This window comes from Anser anser (assembly GCF_964211835.1).
Source record: "Anser anser genome assembly, chromosome: 2".
Taxonomy (NCBI): domain Eukaryota; kingdom Metazoa; phylum Chordata; class Aves; order Anseriformes; family Anatidae; genus Anser; species Anser anser.
In genome coordinates this window covers 86,531,111-86,549,435 of record NC_139721.1, presented here as the reverse complement: position 1 = coordinate 86,549,435, position 18,325 = coordinate 86,531,111, and the positions used below count along the sequence as shown (strand labels likewise).

Sequence of the window (18,325 nt, the reverse complement as noted above, 5' to 3'; positions counted from 1 at the left end):
TTGCTTTGGAGCTCTGAGCAGTCTGAGTAGGAAGTAAACCTTCTGAAGAAAACTATTATTAGAAGTTTGTTAATAACTATTATGAGGTGGCCTGGTCACATGGAAATACAGGGGAAAGGAAATGGGTTACGTAGGATGTGACTGATACAGAAGTTTGAGTATACACTGGATTTGTAGTAAGCTTTTCTGTATCTGACAACATTAATACAGTTAATGGGTTCTTTTGCTTTTCCATGCCTGTTCTCAGGTCAATTGATTAATTTCACCTTAAATTCTGATATGCTGAGATGACCTATACGCTGTGGGAAATGAGTGTTAAGAATAGAAGGATGAAATTTCACATGGGACTTCAAATAGAGGAGTTCTAAGACAAGGTGAATACAGGGAGTAAGTGAAAGACCTGGAGCAAACAGGGAAGAGTTTTTGAATAAAGAATCCAATATAAAAAGTGATTCTTTGCTGTGTTGGGATAAAAGCAAGAGATCAGAGGAATCAAAAACTATATGGAATGGATAACCCAAGTAAAAATGGATTGAGGCATGTAGGCAGGGTCAAAGAGTTGAGTAAAGGCAAGGTGTGCAATACACAAACTAAATTATACTTTTAAAAGGTTAAATCCTGGTGAAGTAGCTTCTCAGCAATAGTTTGTTCAGTACTACCTAGCTTAGGTTTCAAAAGGAGAGCTGAATGATTGTCTTACATATTACTGGATTTTAGTCCCAGTCCCTTTTCTGGATAATGTTATCTTACTGATGTATTTTGCTCTTAAACTATTTTGAAGAGTAGAGTTCTGAAGGATTCCATCTGAAATGCAGCTAACTTTTCCCTATTACATATAACAAGATGTGCCAAGAAGACTGATCAGAGATTTTTAAAGCTATTTTTTGTAGTTGCTCCATTTTCAGGATAGTCTTGAAATTGCAAAAAAGTTTTGAGATTTGAGAGAGAAGCAGGATGAGGTGAATAGGAATAGGGCTTTCTTACTAAGTTTGTGAATTTAGTTATTCATTCCATTAAAATGATACCTCGCAGGATATTAATTTTCAGTGCAAGTGTGTTTCATTATATACCTCAAAGGCCTAACTTGATACGTAGCAATGGGACATGACTAACAGTATTGATTCCTGTTACCATGAGAACCATACCACTTTAGATGAAAGAGCTGTGCTTTCTCTAAACTGTGTGGGATTAGTTTCAGTTTATGATGTTGCCTTGGCTGCCTCTGGCAAACAGCAGATTTCAGGTACTAGTCTGCACAAATGAATGCAAAACAGTATATTTTAAAATGTAACATGAGTTACAAGGTGGCAGCATTAAAATTACAAGTCAGAACACTGGAAAAAGTAGGTGCTTACTGAAGTGTTTCTGAGGCCAGTAGATGCGGATCAGACAGGGTCTGGTCCATTTTGCAAGTTACCTGTATTGCCATATGGGGTGTGTCTTTATCTGTGTGCACGTGTGTATATATCCATGTTACATACATACGTGTACTAAAGCAGATGTTTATGTGATAGAGAAGCTAAAAATGTGTGCTTCAAAATAAAAACAGGTTTAATGCACTTGACCTTTCTGTATTTTCCAGGTGAGGTTTCAACAGTGTTTTTTACTGGAGGTATTACTATGTTTTTGGTACAAAATACTTTTCTGTATCTAGTAACACTGTATGGTGGTTGAAATTAAGCTAATTTGAGATGTAACTGAGTTTCTTAATTTATTGCTGTCATATATCTAAAACGTTTACTGTGTATTCTGTGGGGAGTGTGTACTCGGACAAAGACATATTTTTTAGACTTTTCTTCAGCAGGTAGAAATGTGTTGACTTAGTGACAGTTGTAAAGTAACTATTCAGCTACTAGAAAGCAAAATTCATTCAGCAGTACTAAGATCTTACATATTCCTTGGTATGATTTGGCATTGAAAATGACAACTGGAGGAAAAAAAAAGGGGGACTATGAAAACTTGTAAGGTTGCAGATGTCATCTTTCTGTACATCTGTTCAAGTTACTTTGATAGAAGCTCCTTCTGTGATCAGTATAGTGAGGATTTTCATTCATACAGTGCCATTTTCTGATCAGCTTTGGAAAATTAACTTCAGTGACTACGCTCAGTTTTGCACAGTGTTAAAGGGGCAAATAGTTCCGTGTATGGATCACCTGGATCCATACAAGTCCATGGGTCCGGATGGGATTCATCCCAGGGTGCTTAAAGAGCTGGCTGACGTCATCGCGGGACCTCTCTCAATTATTTTTCAACGATCTTGGGAATCTGGAGAGGTCCCACTGGACTGGAAGCTGGCAAATGTTGTGCCAATTTTCAAGAAGGGTAAGAAAGAAGACCCTAGCAATTACAGGCCTGTCAGTCTCACGTCAGTGCCTGGTAAAATTATGGAGAGGATGATCCTTGAAGTTATTGAAGCGCACCTGGGGGACAATGCGGTCATTGGTCCCAGCCAACATGGGTTCATGAGGGGTAGGTCCTGCCTAACAAATTTGATTTCCTTTTATGATAAGATCACCCATCTAGTCGATCAAGAGAAACCAGCTGATGTGATCTTTTTGGACTTCAGCAAAGCTTTTGACATGGTTTCCCATAGGATCCTACCGGACAAAATGTCCAGCACACAGCTAAACACAAACATCATACGACGGGTGAGCAATTGGCTGATGGGCAGGGCTCAAAGGGTTGTGGTAAATGGGGCCACATCTGGCTGGCGGATGGTCACTAGTGGGGTTCCTCGAGGCTCCATTTTAGGGCCAGTCCTCTTCAATGTTTTTGTAAATGACTTGGATGTAGGTCTAGAAGGTGTTTTGAGCAAATTTGCCGACGACACCAAACTTGGAGGAGTTGTGGACTCGGATGAGGGTGGAAAGGCCTTGCAGAGAGATCTGGACAGATTGGAGAGCTGTGAAACCACCAACCACATGAAGTTCAACAAAAGCAAGTGCCGGGTCCTGCACCTGGGACGGGGCAACCCTGGCTATACGTACAGACTGGGCGACGAGACGCTGGAGAGCAGCCCCGCAGAGAGGGATCTGGGGGTTGTGGTTGACAGCAAGTGGAATATGAGCCAGCAGTGTGCCCTGGCAGCCAGGAAGGCCAACCGTATCCTGGGATGCATCAAGCACGGCATTGCTAGTCGGTCGAGGGAAGGGATTGTACCGCTCTACTCTGCGCTGGTGCAGCCTCACCTCGAGTACTGTGTGCAGTTCTGGGCACCACAGTACAAGAAGGACATGAAGCTGTTGGAGAGTGTCCAGAGGAGGGCGAAGAAGATGGTGAAGGGCCTAGAGGGGAAGACACATGAGGACTGGCTGAGGTCACTGGACCTGTTCAGCCTGGAGAAGAGGAGGCTGAGGGGGGACCTCATTGCAGTCTACAACTTCCTTGCGAGGGGGAGTGGAGAGGCAGCTGACCTATTCTCCGTAAACACCAGTGATAGGACCCGCGGGAACGGTGCTAAGCTGAGGCGGGGGAAGTTTAGGCTGGACATCAGGAAGAGGTTCTTCACCGAGAGGGTGGTTGCACACTGGAACAGGCTGCCCAGTGAAGTAGTCACTGCTCCAAGCCTGTCTGAATTTAAGAAGAGATTGGACTGGGCACTTAGTGACATGGTCTAAAATTTCGGGTAGACCTGTGTGGTGCCAGGAGTTGGACTTGATGATCCTTATGGGTCCCTTCTAACTCGGGATATTCTGTTCTCTCCCAGTTTGTGTTTTTGTGCTTAACAGATTCAAGCTGTCCACATTGGGATTATTTTTTTTCCTTGGATCTCTGGCAATTTTGGAGAAGAATGCATCTTCGCATTGAGATGCACTATGTTATTTCTTAGGCAGTCTACGGGCTGAACCATGTATTAAAAAACAGCTATCTAGAGGTTTTGTTTTCTGAATTCTTTTGTAGAATATCATGTATGTTGTGATCCTAAACTGCTGAGCTTACTCAGCTAGGAGTGACTTCCGCAGTGTTCTACAGTCTGTAATAAACATGAAAAAAAAAAAATTGTCTCCATCTTTTGGATTTAAGTGAGTTCATGACAAAACCGATCTGTTAGAATCAGATCTACTGCAATTGTGCAGTAAAACAAAACTATAGGGAAACTTCTAATCTCTTTTAATACCCAACTGACTGTTACCTTAGTTATTGGAAGATGAGGATGAAGAGAGAAAATCTGTAGAATGGAAGGCAACATGATCCACAACCTAAATGAAATCTTAGGTTTTGCCTGGAGAAGCTGTGGATGTCCCGTCACTGAGGGTGTTCAAGGGTGGGTTGGATGAGACCCTGGGCAACCTGATCTAGTGGAAGGTGTCCCTGCCTATGGCGGGGGGTTGGAACTGGGTGATCTTTAAGGTCCCTTCCAACCCAAGCCATTCTATGAAATAAGGTCAAGGTTTTGTTACAGCTCTCTGTATGAGACTGGTAGAATCCTGAGCTAGCACGGACTTTGTAGCGTTTCTACAAAAACGTGTAGTTTGGTGCCTGTAATATGTAAGTTCTTTTAATCTGGGAGTCAGTCTAGGAATATCCAACTGTCCTGGTTCCAGTTAGGACAGAGTTAATTTTCCCTCATAGTAGCTGGTAGGGTGCTATATTTTGGATTAGGATGAGAAGAGCGCTGATAACATGCTGATGTTTTAATTGTTGCAGAGCAGTGTTTACACCAGGCCAAGGACTTTTCAGCTTCTCGCTCTGTCCTGCCAGCGAGCAGGCTGGGGGTGCAGCAGGAGCTGGGAGGGGACAGACCCAGGACAGCTGACCCAAACTGGCCAAAGGGGTATTCCATACCATCTGACGTCATGCTAAACAATATACAGGGGTGGCTGGCCGGGGTGGGGGGGCCGGCTGCTCGGGGATAGGCTGGGCATCGGTCAGCGGGTGGTGAGCAATTGCATTGTGCATCACTTGTTTCATATACATTATTATTATTAATACTATTATCATTATCACTATTATTATTATTATTGTTATTATTATATTCCTGTCTTAATAAACTGTCTTTATCTCAACTCACCGGCTTCACTTTCCCGTTTCTCTCCCCCATCCCAGAGAGGGAGGGGGGAGGGTGAGCGAACGGCTGTGTGGTGTTTAGCTGCCAGCCAGGTTAAACCACAACACCAACAGAAAATAAATGCTGCAATTATAGGTCACACTAGCATTTAAACTGGAGACTTAAATTCTGATTATCAGTTTTTTACATTGTAATTTTTCTTAAACATGTTGAAATTAAACATGTTGAAATTTGACTTGTGTTAACAGAATGTGTTAACAGAATAAGCAACTTTCAGTAGTTTCTTGCACATGCTTAAAACATGCAAGATACTTATTAAGAAGATTGAAATACCCTTTTTTTAAGGCTGATGTTTTGGTTTTTTTTGAATTAAGTTGTGAAGTACTCCATCATGAAAGTCCTTTGAAAACAGTAGCAGATGGTGAGACGTGCTGTTAAGTTAATGTCTCTTGTACATGATTAAAGTCCATTAAAGCAAGAACTCTGGTCACAAAATGCAGTCATCTTACTTGCAGCTCAAGTGTGGAACTTGAAAGCTGACAAAGTATGAAGGACAGTTTTTCCCATGCTTGAGTCAAGCAGATGGCAGTTTTAAAAAGAGGTGTATCCCTGTGTCTTCAGCTCTAGCCTGCCTTCCTCACTGGGTGAGTCACCCAGTCTGAGTAAACACAGATAAAAAAGGGTGTTACAGGCTTTTTCAAAAGATTTTTGTAACAGTTGCAAGTCGCTAACTGTTCCTACAAAACCTCTGAAAATACCAAATGCACCTTTTTTGAAGTCAGGTGTGGATGATCTGTTTCATGATACTCCTCATCCATATTCACATGGTAAAAAGCAGGTTAGAAGAACAATGCCAGAGTGTTACTTGAAATCTGCAGATCACCAAGTATTGGAAAACCTGCTTTTGTCACCTTTCTAGAATACAAGCCTGTGAGGAAATCAGGAAAAAAGCCAGATGGGGGGATTATCAAAATAAATACCAACTCCGAGGCAAAAGTAAAATAAAACACCAAACAGACTACCTAGAATATATTCAGTCTTCAGTGGGAATATTCAGTAGGTGACAGTTTGATTATTTGTGAAGCTGCAGCATGTTTGTGTTCTTATTGTTACTGGGTTTGAAGAACACTGGTTTTTTGCTGTTTTTTTTTTTTTTTTTTTTTTTTGTGGTGTGAGCTTCCAGACATCTTTTATCTGGGGGCTGGGGGAGGAGGAGAAAGGATGTGAAAAATGGAAATACAGATACAATTCTCTCAGCTTCTCAGTGGCTGTAAATAACAGATTAAAAAGCCTCTGTTAACTATCAAAATACACATAAATAGATTTTTGTTGTTGTTGTTGTTTATACTTCTGGACACAAATCTTATTTTGTCCTTTTTTTTTTTGTAACTGCAGAACTTAATCTTTTTTTTCCTCTGGCTCTCAAGTTCAAGAACTAAGTTGTGCTGCTTTTCTAATATCCTTTGTGAATATGCTTTGAATGAAATTACAAAAGAAGGAAAATGGTGAAGGAAATAACCCATGCAGTTAGTTACTGAGGAAGGGTATGAACAGTCATACAGTCAAAGCGTAACAAGATTCTAATAGATGCATTGAAATCTGTATTTTCAAAGAAATTGCTTATAATAAACACTGTTACAGGCAGTGCTAATAGACTGTGTTTGGCACAGAAGGGTTATTCACAGCAATTTGTACACAGTAATAGTTATACTTCTGTAGTTCAATACAGAATACAAAATGAGTCCCAGCCAACCTGCATTCCAGCAATACAGTATTTAATGGCGCTGTTCATTATTTTGCTTCAGTGTTTTCTGTGATGTGCTGCCTACCTAAATTGTAGGTGTTTCATCATTCAACCTACAGTCTTTAGGGGAGGGGTCAAGAATCTTGAAATACACACAACAGCAGATATTACAGCAAGAGACTGATAACTTCCTGATTTGTGTAGTAGCAGAAGCCATTTGAGCAGCAGAACCCCTTAGCCTTTTGGAGATAAGTGTTCATGCTGTTAACAAATGGCAATGAAATCTAATAGTTCAATACACTGAAATATTTTTTTATTGCTGTTCCGATGAATCATTCAAAGCAAATATGTGCAGCATCCTTGTACTTGTGGCTTCTGTGTTTTACAGAGCTAATGCTGTAGAATGAGTGATAGAGTATTAAAGACTGTGTAGGTGCCAAGTACGTGGATCAGCCCTGGCCAGAATTTGATGTCTTGCTTCCCCAAGTCATTTAACTACACAGTAGCTGCACAGATCCTTGTGCTGGCCTCATCAAACCCACAGAAAGTGTTTGTACGTATTTCCCCCAGTTCCTTGAAAGATGCAAGGGCCAGCCCTGATGTAGTTTATCAATAATGTCATTAGCCCAGTAGCCCATGGAAATGAAATTCATGTTTCTGTTTTGAGAAGATTCTTTTTTTTTTTTATGACCTTCAATATTACAAATATAGTTGGATGCATCAAATAAGGTTTTGGAATTTATGCAAACCATGCTTAGTTTACCTTTTTTTTTAATGTCAATTCAGTCACTTATTTTCATACATTCTGTGTAATAAAGTAATTCCACTTCTAGCTTGAATAATAGCAGAATTTCATTTAATTTATGTTAGTCTATATAATCTGGCTGGTACTGCTTTTTTGATGGTATATTTTTATGATCCTATTAAGAATCTACATCATTGTCTAATTGAATTTAATCTTTTAATGAGTGTCTAGAACTGTCTGTAATAGGTATGAGCTTTTTATACTTAAAACTGATTTAAAACCATTAGAAAACAAATATATATATATATATATTTAAAAGTTGCAAGTAGTTCAGAAATAGCAGTTCAGGCAACCAACTGGACAGAACACAATTCTGGGATTTCTAAGAATTCTAAGAATTTCTAAGCAAGGCTTTGAGCAACTGTTAAAATCATGTGAAATTTAATTTTGTGGTAGCTAGGGCTCTGGTAAGCATACTGCAGTTCTAAAATGTCAGATGTCTGTTTTATGTAGAGATTTCTAATAGTGACGTTGGGATTGACATCAATGGAGAAAGAAGGTGAATGTCTAGTGGTGGGATTACCAGAATGCAGAAGGTTTGACAACAGCTCGATTTTAATGGCAATCATCAGAATAGCAGCGCACCTCCTTGTAGCTTCTTTTCACAATTACCCAGATCAGGAAAGCAAGGTACAGCCTGAAATAAAAGGCTCCATCCAGATTAAAACAAAGAATTAGATAGTGGCTGGAAAATAAAAACTAGGATTGGAGGTTGTAGACACCCAGATGAAGAGATGGACTGTGAAAATTCTGATGACACACAGATGAGACAGGGTGGAAAGGTAAAAGATTCTTAATCACTTTCAGGTCCTAAGGGTTAACAAAGGCACATGTGAAGGCAGGACATAATCACCAACCTGGGAAGAACCTAGCAGACTTTAGGAGGCCTGAATAGCTCTTGTCACTTGTCCTTAGTGTCATTGTCAAGCCTGACTCTACCACTGGATACATGCCTTGGTGCTTCAGTACTGGTCAGAGTGCTTGGGTGCATCAATCTTGGAGCCAGACTCCTTGGAAACATGGTGGTGGAGTTGCTGGTATGTACGAGAGTATGAACGTGAGTGAAGGAACCTGGTTTTGCTTTGAAGTAAACTCTTCTTCATTTCCTGTAAGATCTTACACTTTACAGTTACTTCTTTGCTAGCATTAGAGTATTTCTATGTATGTAAAATAGTTATTTTTTGTGGCTAAATGCACTGTCTGCATTTCATTTTCCTGTTAAGTCAGATCTCCATGTCTGTAGGCTCGTTTGAACAACTGGATGCTAGTGTAAATGTATTAAATCACTTTTCTAGGTAGTGTTAAATGACTATTGTTCTAAATTTTCAAACATCAGAGATGAGGCTAAATTTTGTATAATTCTAAATTTTCAGTGGGGTAGTTTACAACAGTTCTGCTTTTGTTATACTTGGGTATGGACTTCACACATGATACTTAAGGCACTAGGTTTATGCATGTCTCTATATGCATCTGTCTGCTAGACCTCTCTGTATGCTTGCTTACCAGGTGGTAGGTAAGCAAGTCAGAGTGTTACCCTGTGTTCCAGAAGAACCCCTTGATTGTAAGCAGTCCTAAATTAGGAGCATGCTTGTGACTAATGAAGACCTTCTACTTCGAAATGCTTGTTGTCACTACCAGGTCAAATGCTCTCACTGGTGTATCATTCCTGAGCAAGAGGGCTATAAAGAATGTATGAGAGAACATACATTTGAAGGAACTTGAAGACTTAACTGTGTTTTGAGGCTTTGTACTTTTAATTTAAAATTTTCTTGCATCCTTTTCATACATATCCTGTTTTTTTCTCTTTTTTTTCCCTCTATCTACAGCTTCCTTAGCAAATCTTTTTAAAGGTAAATCTTTTTAAAGGTTCAACTCAGATTAAATCACAAGGCCTTTCCACACTGATCTGATCAGTAATTTTAAGTACTCGTTTCTGTTAACTGTATACTTACGTTAATCAGTTAATGTGCATGTGGAGAGTTGAGAGTGTATGTTAGGTGTGGAAGAAAATAGTTTTTTGTAACTTGGATCAAACTTGTTACTAATGGTCGTGGAGAAGCATGCTATTTTATAGGCTGTTTTCATGTTACACATGGCATTTTCCTAAGGAAGATAATAACAAATCTACATTAAAAATGGCAGAAATTGACCTGTTTTTACTGAATATTTGAAATAATTGAGTTGTAACTGACTCAGTGATTCATCAGTTATGATGTAATACCATGGTTTCCTTTATTTCATTTGTCCTTCCACCTTCCTTTCTGCTTGGTGAGCATGTCCTATCTTGTTGTTGAACTGATACCTACACAAGACTGCATATTTGAGCCACTGGTCTGAAAAACAGCAGCAAAAACTGCTTATTTAAGTTAGTGAGGCAAGGTCTTCTTGGGAGAGAAGGCTGGGAGGAAGTATTAGGTAGCAAGAGACTGATTACTAGTCAGTCACAGAAGGGTGGTGGTGGTGGTGTGACTGTCAGCTGTGTTGTCCCATTCTTCCTTTCCTGAATGCATGACAGATGGGGTCAGTTCAGTGATGCTTTAAGGAATGCCATGCTAATTGAAATTAATACAATTATTACTGTCTCTAAATCAGTCTTTGCCTCATTTTTGAAGTATTATGCTTTCAAACTTCCCCTTTCCAAAATACAGAGCGACTATGCCTTTGCGTACACAAGAATAAAAAAGTCTGTCTAGTTTCTCTAGTATTTACTTCAAATTGTGCAGCTGAGGGAAAGAAATGGTCTTGAAAAACTTGGTCTTTGTTTAGACAGTGCAGTAGGCAAAGGCTACATACTTCCAAATATTAGATGATCTCTTTGGAAAAAGCATTGACAAGGTGCATTATCCATTTCAACACATACCTAGAAATTATGACTACACATGGCAGGGAAGCTGTGGAGACACATAAACACCTGCTTGGTGGTCTAATCCCTGTCACCTGATATCTAGAGTAATTTGGAGGGTTGGTAATCAAAATACTTGTTTACATTGCTTCCATTCAGAAGTTATTACTCAGATAAATACTGGATAAAAGTTGTAGATGAACAGACCTATAAGTAAAATTATAGTCAAATTAGGTGATAAATACTTCTTGTAGATACTTTTAAAATGTTAACTTTTAAAGTTTGTTGGCTGGGATTATTTATATCAGGGAATGCTTTAGAAGTGATGCAAAAGCTAACTATGTGTGAAACGATTGGTGAATGAGATCAAAAATCATATACTTGTATACTTTTTTCATTTCTTTCTATGCTTATATTTTTAAAACTTAGCTCAGAAGTCCAAGATTTAATTAAGATTCTTCTTAATTCTTCTGGACTTCTGGGAGAGACTCTGGGACTCATTCATTTCTTTGACTTGTCTGGAACTGTCAGTGTAGCTTATTTCCTGTACCTCGTTGTGCCCACGATGTTCCCATATTGTGCTTTTGTGTATCGGACTTGTGAGGGTGTTGGTTGAGATGGGGTCACTCATGGGTCCCACCTTGTTCTCCCACATTGAAAAGGGCTACTGAAAAATAAATATCATTTTGAGCTCTAATAAATGTTTGACATTTTGAGTATATGGCTTTCTTAATAAAAATTTTACCATTTACTACACACCAATTAGTTGTTTTTGTTCGTTTGTTTGTAATCAATGAGGAGATGTATCTTTAGAAAAAAGGTGAAAAAAGTGTTAAAGCAAGGACTGGGAACTACAGTATGAAGTGGTTAATAATCCACAGTAAGGGATATAAATACCAACTGTTAGAAAATGAATTGAGAATGAGAATCAATTGCTATCATGGGTTTACGAAGAATGGGTATCGTCAAAGTATCTGATGGGTTTTTTGAAAGGTTTTCTAAAATTAATCTCAGACAGCAATGTAGTCCAGATTTTACTAAAGGCTTGTTAAAGTGTCACTCAGCCTAACCTAAAAGATCAAAAGTATATGAATTAATTTTGGGATGAGACTGGTCAAAAGCTGACTAGAGAGGAATAATCTAGGGAGTATTATAATTAGCCATATTGGTTTGAGTTTTGCAAAGCTGGGTACTGGATGTAGTTCTATTGAACACGTTTATTCAGAGAAGGATTTTTGAACCTGGTGCAAGCTGTCACACCTCAAAAAAAAAATGTACAAGCATGTACAGGCTACAGAAGAGCATACATGAATGTTCTGTAAAGGATTCATAGAATGAAACTACTTCAAAATATAAAGCCACTTGTGTTGGCACAGTCAAGAACAAGTGAAATGGGTAGAACAGAAGGAAGAAAAAAAAACTTTCTGGGAAATTAGTTCTATAATCTGTTTTGTGCTTCATGAAAAGCTTGTTTTTTTGTCAACTGCAGGAAGTAAAACTGCACTGAACTTGAGTCAATTTTAGTGTTTAAGACTGCTGTTTATGTATTCTCTTGCTCAACTAGGTATCTGGCCTATAGGATAAGAGGCAAAGGAAGTGGGACAAGTGTGGGTTCAGAGGAGCTAGAGCTACAGTAACTTAATTTGGAGGGAAAAAACTTCAGTAATTAACAGTAATTGCCTGTCCTTTATCAGGTCTATAAAATGATGCTCCAAAGATTTAGTTTGTGCTGAGCTTCAAGGATAGTAGACTACGAGTTACCTTATGCTTCAACCAGGATTATAGAGGGGAATGAGCTGAGGTAAGGAGACTGCAGACTGTTTTGTCTGTGTGCTGTTCACAGTGCTAACAGTTCTATGCAAATGCGAGGTGATGAGTGATGGAGATTTTTTTCCAGAGAAAACTGAAGTACTTAGCACGTACTACTGTATTTAACTTCTCACTAAGGTAGATGAAGAGTTTACTGATACTCAGACTCTTTCTATTCAGATCACACTGTTTGCCTGCATCTCAAACATACAATGAGATTTTTGTATGGGTAACTCCTGTATTTGTTTGTGACTGTAGAATTCCTACTGATGGAAAGAGTGAACTTGAAGAATCAACAGATGTTTTCACCAAGTTGAATGAATAGAATAATTTTATATCCTGGGAAAAACAGCATTGACAATGATTAAGTGTATGTATACATACTTCTTCCTTGCTGGACTAAGCTGCAACATGATACATGGAAAGTTAGTCTGTATCTTCAGTATTTCTGCTGTGCCTACTGAAGTAAGTAAATAAATCATAAGCGTTTTGTTGGCCTGTATTACTACTGATAATAACATAGGAAAGAAATTGTATTATATTATCTTAGAAGTTCAGTCAGTGAAATGACTTTGCGTGCTTAGGTCAATTACACAACAGTAAGAAGACATTAAAATGGAGAAGCTGGCAAAGAGTAACCAAACTCATTCAATGGACTATTTTAAAAGGTTAAATCAAGTAAAATGGATTTTTTAATTGGAAGGGGAGAAGATTAATGCTCTAAGGTTATTTTTCTAAGCCAGTATTAAACATAGGATCAAAGCTAGGTTCGCATTGAAGTAGGACAGGACATGAATGCCTTTTAGAGCACATTTTGTCACTGTTTGGGTCTTACTCGGTTGGCTTGAACATAAAAGCTCAACTTCAAATCTTAAAGTATATGGAAATAAATGGGTACTGAGCAAATATACCAGGAAAATGATACCAGATTTCCCTCCTCTACTCGTTTCTTTTGTTTTTGACCATGCCAAGTTTAGCAGATGCAGTCTGGTCATCCATAAAACATCTGGAGTAGTGTCAAATGGGAAGTGATGACTTAAAGTGAAAAAATCAGCACTTAGGCAGTTTTGTGTCTGTCTCAGTTTGGAAAAACTGGCTCTATGAGCCAAGGGATTGTACCCAAGAGGAAGCTACAGGGGGTAAGATTCCTAATGGTTATCATTAAATAAATAACTCTTTGGGAAGTATATTTTTAGTCAATCTCCACAGAAAGAAAAGTAGAAATGGGCTGAAGATAACTGCAGACACAAAGGTTAGAAGTTCTGCCAAAACAGAGCCTAGTAATAACAGTTAGTAAAAACTGGATGGCCTGAAGAACTCTGCTACTGCAAGTGCTATAACACTGAATACTATAGCACCTACAGAGGAATAACAAGAGTATTGACTATGGACTGGGACTGCGAGGTGTTTAATAATGAAGAAAAGTCGGGATTCTTGTAAACCACCTAAATCTAGGTCACTGATGCGATGCTACCATGGAAAGAATGAGAATGCAGTTTTAGTTTATATAAAAGACTTCAGTAGATACAAGGAAGTATTAACACATTGAAGAAGACACTGCAAAAGTTCTGTATGGAGTACCATTTCATTGTCATTGAATCTGTCACTCTAAATGGGTTTGTAGGACATAAGTGTATACATCTATATTTATGTATTAAAAATTCTACTGGATAAAGCTAGTGATCTTGTTGCCAGCATTCTGGCTTCTTTCAGCAGAATGAGACTAAAAGTGTCTTAACATATCATACTGGTAACATTGTCTATAAGGCAACTTCTGTTATATCAGTGGTGAAGGGTAAGGGGAGTACAATACCAGAGTGAAAAAGCTATTCAAAGAAAAAGATTGGTACTGAAACAAACAAAAAAAAAGGTGCATGGGTATGTAGAACTGGCTATGAATGTTATAGAGAAATCAAGAAAGTAAGTAATCGATTAACTTCACACCAAGTTTTTGACTGGACTTTTTTTTTTTTTGCTAGCAGTGTTGGGGGAGATATCCAAACACAGTGTGTATAAGAGGAAATGTGCAATAAATGCCTTTGATAGTGGTAGATGGAGATGATTCATGATGTTTTCTTTTGCCATGGTTTTAATACATGTGCATTTGTCTAGAGAAGAGCAGGCAGAATTTAAATGGAGTCTTAGATTAGAAAAAGTCTTGCGTGCACAGCTATCTAATCACTTTGTGGACAGAACTGAGGAGCAGGGAGTGCCTGAAAATTGTCTTAATTTGTCTGGACAAAGAAAAGCAAGAAGATGGTTAAAATAGCTCCGAGATGGATTGTGTTGGAATAGGAACATTTGGAAAAGCAGCAGGACAACACTTGATTTGTAGGTGAGGATAAGAGAATATATGGAAATGTAAATTGTGCCAGAAAATGGAATCAGATCATAAAAATAATAGTTGTTCATTTCCATATAAACAAGAGTGATTGCATCCAGTATAGCATGAACCGTGGTTTTTGTATTAAACGATGGGTTTATTCACCATATGAATCTCACTTCTACACTCTTTAAATAGCAAAAGTTCTGGATTCGGAGAATTGTTACAGTAATTTTCAATGGCTTATGCTAAAGGCAAAATTGTCTTGTTTTTGGTGAAGGGAAAGCTTAAACCCACTTCTGCATAAATCATACGTATTTCAAGTAACTTTGTTCCTGTGAACTAATTCTCTGGTGCCTTCACTTGATGATATCATAATATTGTGAAGTTATATGGAAGTGCAATTTTTGACAGAGGAAGGAATTTGAGGTAGTTACTTCTTCAAGTCCTTCCTTTATCAATAACTTGAAGATCAATAATATCCCAAATCAGTTTCCTGCAGAAAGTATAGAAGGTATTTTTAGTTAGAATATCCATCATGAACAGTACAAATTTTGTATAATCAATTACGAGGTGGCTATAATGGAAGGATTACATGAACAGAGTGAAGATTCATGTCCTTAAAAACTGAGAGACAAAAAAAGATGGCAGATGGTTTGTGTAGTCCTTGCTAATGTTATGTCCAGAAGGTAGGAGGGAGGTTTCTGTAGATGCGATTTTTTTTTTACACATAACTAGCGTGGAAGGAGGACAGAAAGAGGAACACAACTCCATTTAAACTACTTTAAGCCAGGATGGCTAGAAAAATAAAATCTGACATTCTCAGGTAGTTGGTGGGGATGAGGGAGTAGAACTGTTCCTGTTTCCACAAGGCCAATACTTCCAAGACCCAGTGCTTCAATTTTCACATCTTCTCTCATGACAAATGTTCACTTTGGTTTAGATTCCTACCTTATAATAGCTTCCTAAATAATTCAGGTGTTCTATGTGTATTCTAAAAGTTTCTTCACAAAATAGTCATACCTCTCAGCACATTCCTTGGGTAATGCTGCCTGGGCCCATGCAGAGGGTAGTGCAGGTGGTAGCCTTGAGGAGAGAGCCCTTCAGAAAGCTGCACTAGAAGCTGTGGTAAAAGCTTTCCCCTCCTCTCTTGGCAGCTGGTGTATAAGGTGTGGTTCTTGCCCTTGGTCTTCACCTGATCTACCATTGTAGCTCCCACAGGCGTGCTAGGCTGTGCACTGTGTTGATACAGACCTTGGCTTGCTGATGTGACTTCCTTGCTTTACTTGACTTGTCACTGGACTTGTCTGCTGATCTGTGCTTTTCTCCCAGCTTTATTACTGTCACTGGTCCTGCTGTGATCACCCTGAGCTGGTACTGTAGGACTGTACTTCTTGCCATGAGGCCTCTGCCTGCCTTGTTCTTGGCTCCTGGCTCCCTGTCCCTTACAGAGCAGTCTGCCCTTGCTGTTCCCTGCTAACATCTTGATACTTTTTTTTTTTAGAGGAACAGTGACTTTATTCAGAACAGTGCCTTTATGAGCAAAAGAAGGAAATAAATTACCTTGAATGGCTAGCTAGTCTGAAGTAGGACAAAGGAAGTTACTGGTAATTACGAAACATCTGAACTTGGTAAACACCTGAATAATGCAGGCACAAGAAGCTCTGAGCTCACATAATAGAGCAATGCAAGGAGATGGTTTCAGAAAAAGGGATATTATCAGAGCTGACTTACCACCATAAAACTGGTCATGCAACCTGGAAATCAAGAGAGGACTAGGGCCTTCTGCAGGGATTCTGTAACGAGCCCTATGTAGGATCTGGTTTTCTCCTACATCAGCAGATCTACATCAGCAGATTTTCAAGGTTAAGTATAGGATAGTGTCACAGTCCCTTCAAAAAAAAAAAAAGTCTCCTTAGTTTTTTAGTTCTTAAGTTGTTGCTTTACAGCTTTAAACAAAAGATGGGAAAATAGCAGATAGATGAGAGTAAGTCTCCAATGTGACATTCACAGATGTTGGAGGGAAAATGGAAGAGCGGAGTGACATCTCAGAGGCGTAGGGGAGTTAAGGGGATAGTCTTTCACAAGCTAATCAGGAGAAATACAGCAAGATAAAGTGGCCTGACATAAATGGGGAATTAAACTAATCATAAATAAAAAAGAAATGCACAAAACCAAACCTAAAACCATGAATTCAGTTACCTATCTTTAATAAGAATAATAATAAAAATAAAAAACTGAATAATTAGAATGTAATAAAATTTTCTAATAGCTGTGAAAAGAAAAATAGGGAATATTTGAAGATGCTGAGAATGTAAAAGTTTAGTTTCAGTGATATAAGGAGTGTTAAGGGATATAAGGGAAAAAAAATGTACAGATGTCGATTGCGAGGTTAAGTGTTTAGATCACTAATTTTAATGTCAGCAAGATTTGAACAAGATAAACTCTGGAAAATTACTTTTGGAACCTTGCACTGAATAAAAGAAATATAGCAAGACTGGAGAAATATAAAAGATGATGAAAAAAAAAAAGGGTTACTAGCATAAGTCCTAATAGGCCAAAGTAAAGAAAAAGAGTAAAGGCTTCACATATATAGGTTAGGGGTGCATACAGAGAAATATTACAGCCCAGGAGCTAGATTAATACTTACTGCATTGTTTGTAACATCATCTCTCTTGCAATCACCTGAATTGCATGAAAGGATGATAGTAGATTTTAGTAATTCGAAGAGATGGATTTGTCATTTGGCTTCTGCAATAGCTCTTTAGTAAAATGAGTGATATCTATATGGGTTCAATTATAATTTTATTGACATTATATTCTATATATATTTTATATATATAAAAAGTATTATATATAATATATATACTATAATATAATATATATAATGTATTATATATTATATTATTTTATATATATATTATATATATATATACACTAAGAACAGTAACTAAGTTTGCCACTACCACACTTTTTGAAGAATAAATTACCTCTGGCTTACAGGCAGGCTAAAAGATTCTGAAATCAACAAAGTAAGTTTTCAATCACCAGATTATTCGGAAATTTGTTCAGTTGGGGGCTACAAAATGTTGCTATCAAAATAGTGTCATTTAATATATTAGTGATTCCATGGGTACGAATAAATATTGTTAATGAAATTCAGAGATGCTAGATTTCTGTTGAAATAATGGTGATAAAAACTTTGGTTTTAAGGATATGACGGGAATTCACAGAACAGGATTCTATTAGAAAGGCTAGTAAATCATACAAAAAATGTAGAATGAAACTATAGACTTCAATAAGTATAATAATGTAACATGTTACATTGTTATATCATTCAGTTGTTTGAATCATTAATGTACACTATTTAGAAAATGCAGAATTAGCATCTACTCAGGATTTCTTGTAAATTAAGCTTGCCTTTTCATGTTCTGTATGTGCTGCAGTTGCTTGAATTATGATCAGAACCCTCATGAGACAAATTAGATTATAAATCTCAAGAAATGCAGTATTCATAATGCCCAAGCGGTTAAACATGGGAATAATTTGAGGGAGAACTTTAATTGAAAAGCTTAAAATAAGTTGTGGCATGATCATTTAATAGGATGTTTGTCTCATCTGAGGAAACACTGACTGTTCTAGAAACATTGCTGCTCCCTTTTTTTAAAGATTCTAATATCAACAATGTCCTTTTTAATGAATTCCCAGGGTTTTAAAAATCTGTTTACGGAAGAGAAAATGTGATGAAAAATCTGTGTATTCTAAATTTCACTCACTGCTCTGTTCCATGCCTT

The 18,325-nt window shown here is 38.0% G+C and overlaps 1 protein-coding gene across 8 annotated transcripts in view; it reads left to right on the top strand.

The window, feature by feature from the left end:
* LOC310893604 (uncharacterized protein) overlaps window positions 1-18,325 on the top strand; it is a 148,049-nt gene that overhangs the window by 48,786 nt on the left and 80,938 nt on the right. The window contains exons 1-2 of one of the 8 annotated variants that reach the window (XM_083822819.1): window positions 8,091-8,594; window positions 12,467-12,673. The exons of 4 other annotated variants lie outside the window; for them this stretch is intronic. The gene's annotated coding sequence lies outside the window, so the exon portion shown is untranslated. Of the gene's footprint in view, window positions 1-8,090; window positions 8,595-12,016; window positions 12,201-12,466; window positions 12,674-18,325 lie in introns of those variants that run through there. 3 more of the 8 variants (XM_083822807.1, XM_083822806.1, XM_083822816.1) reach the window with 3 other exon arrangements.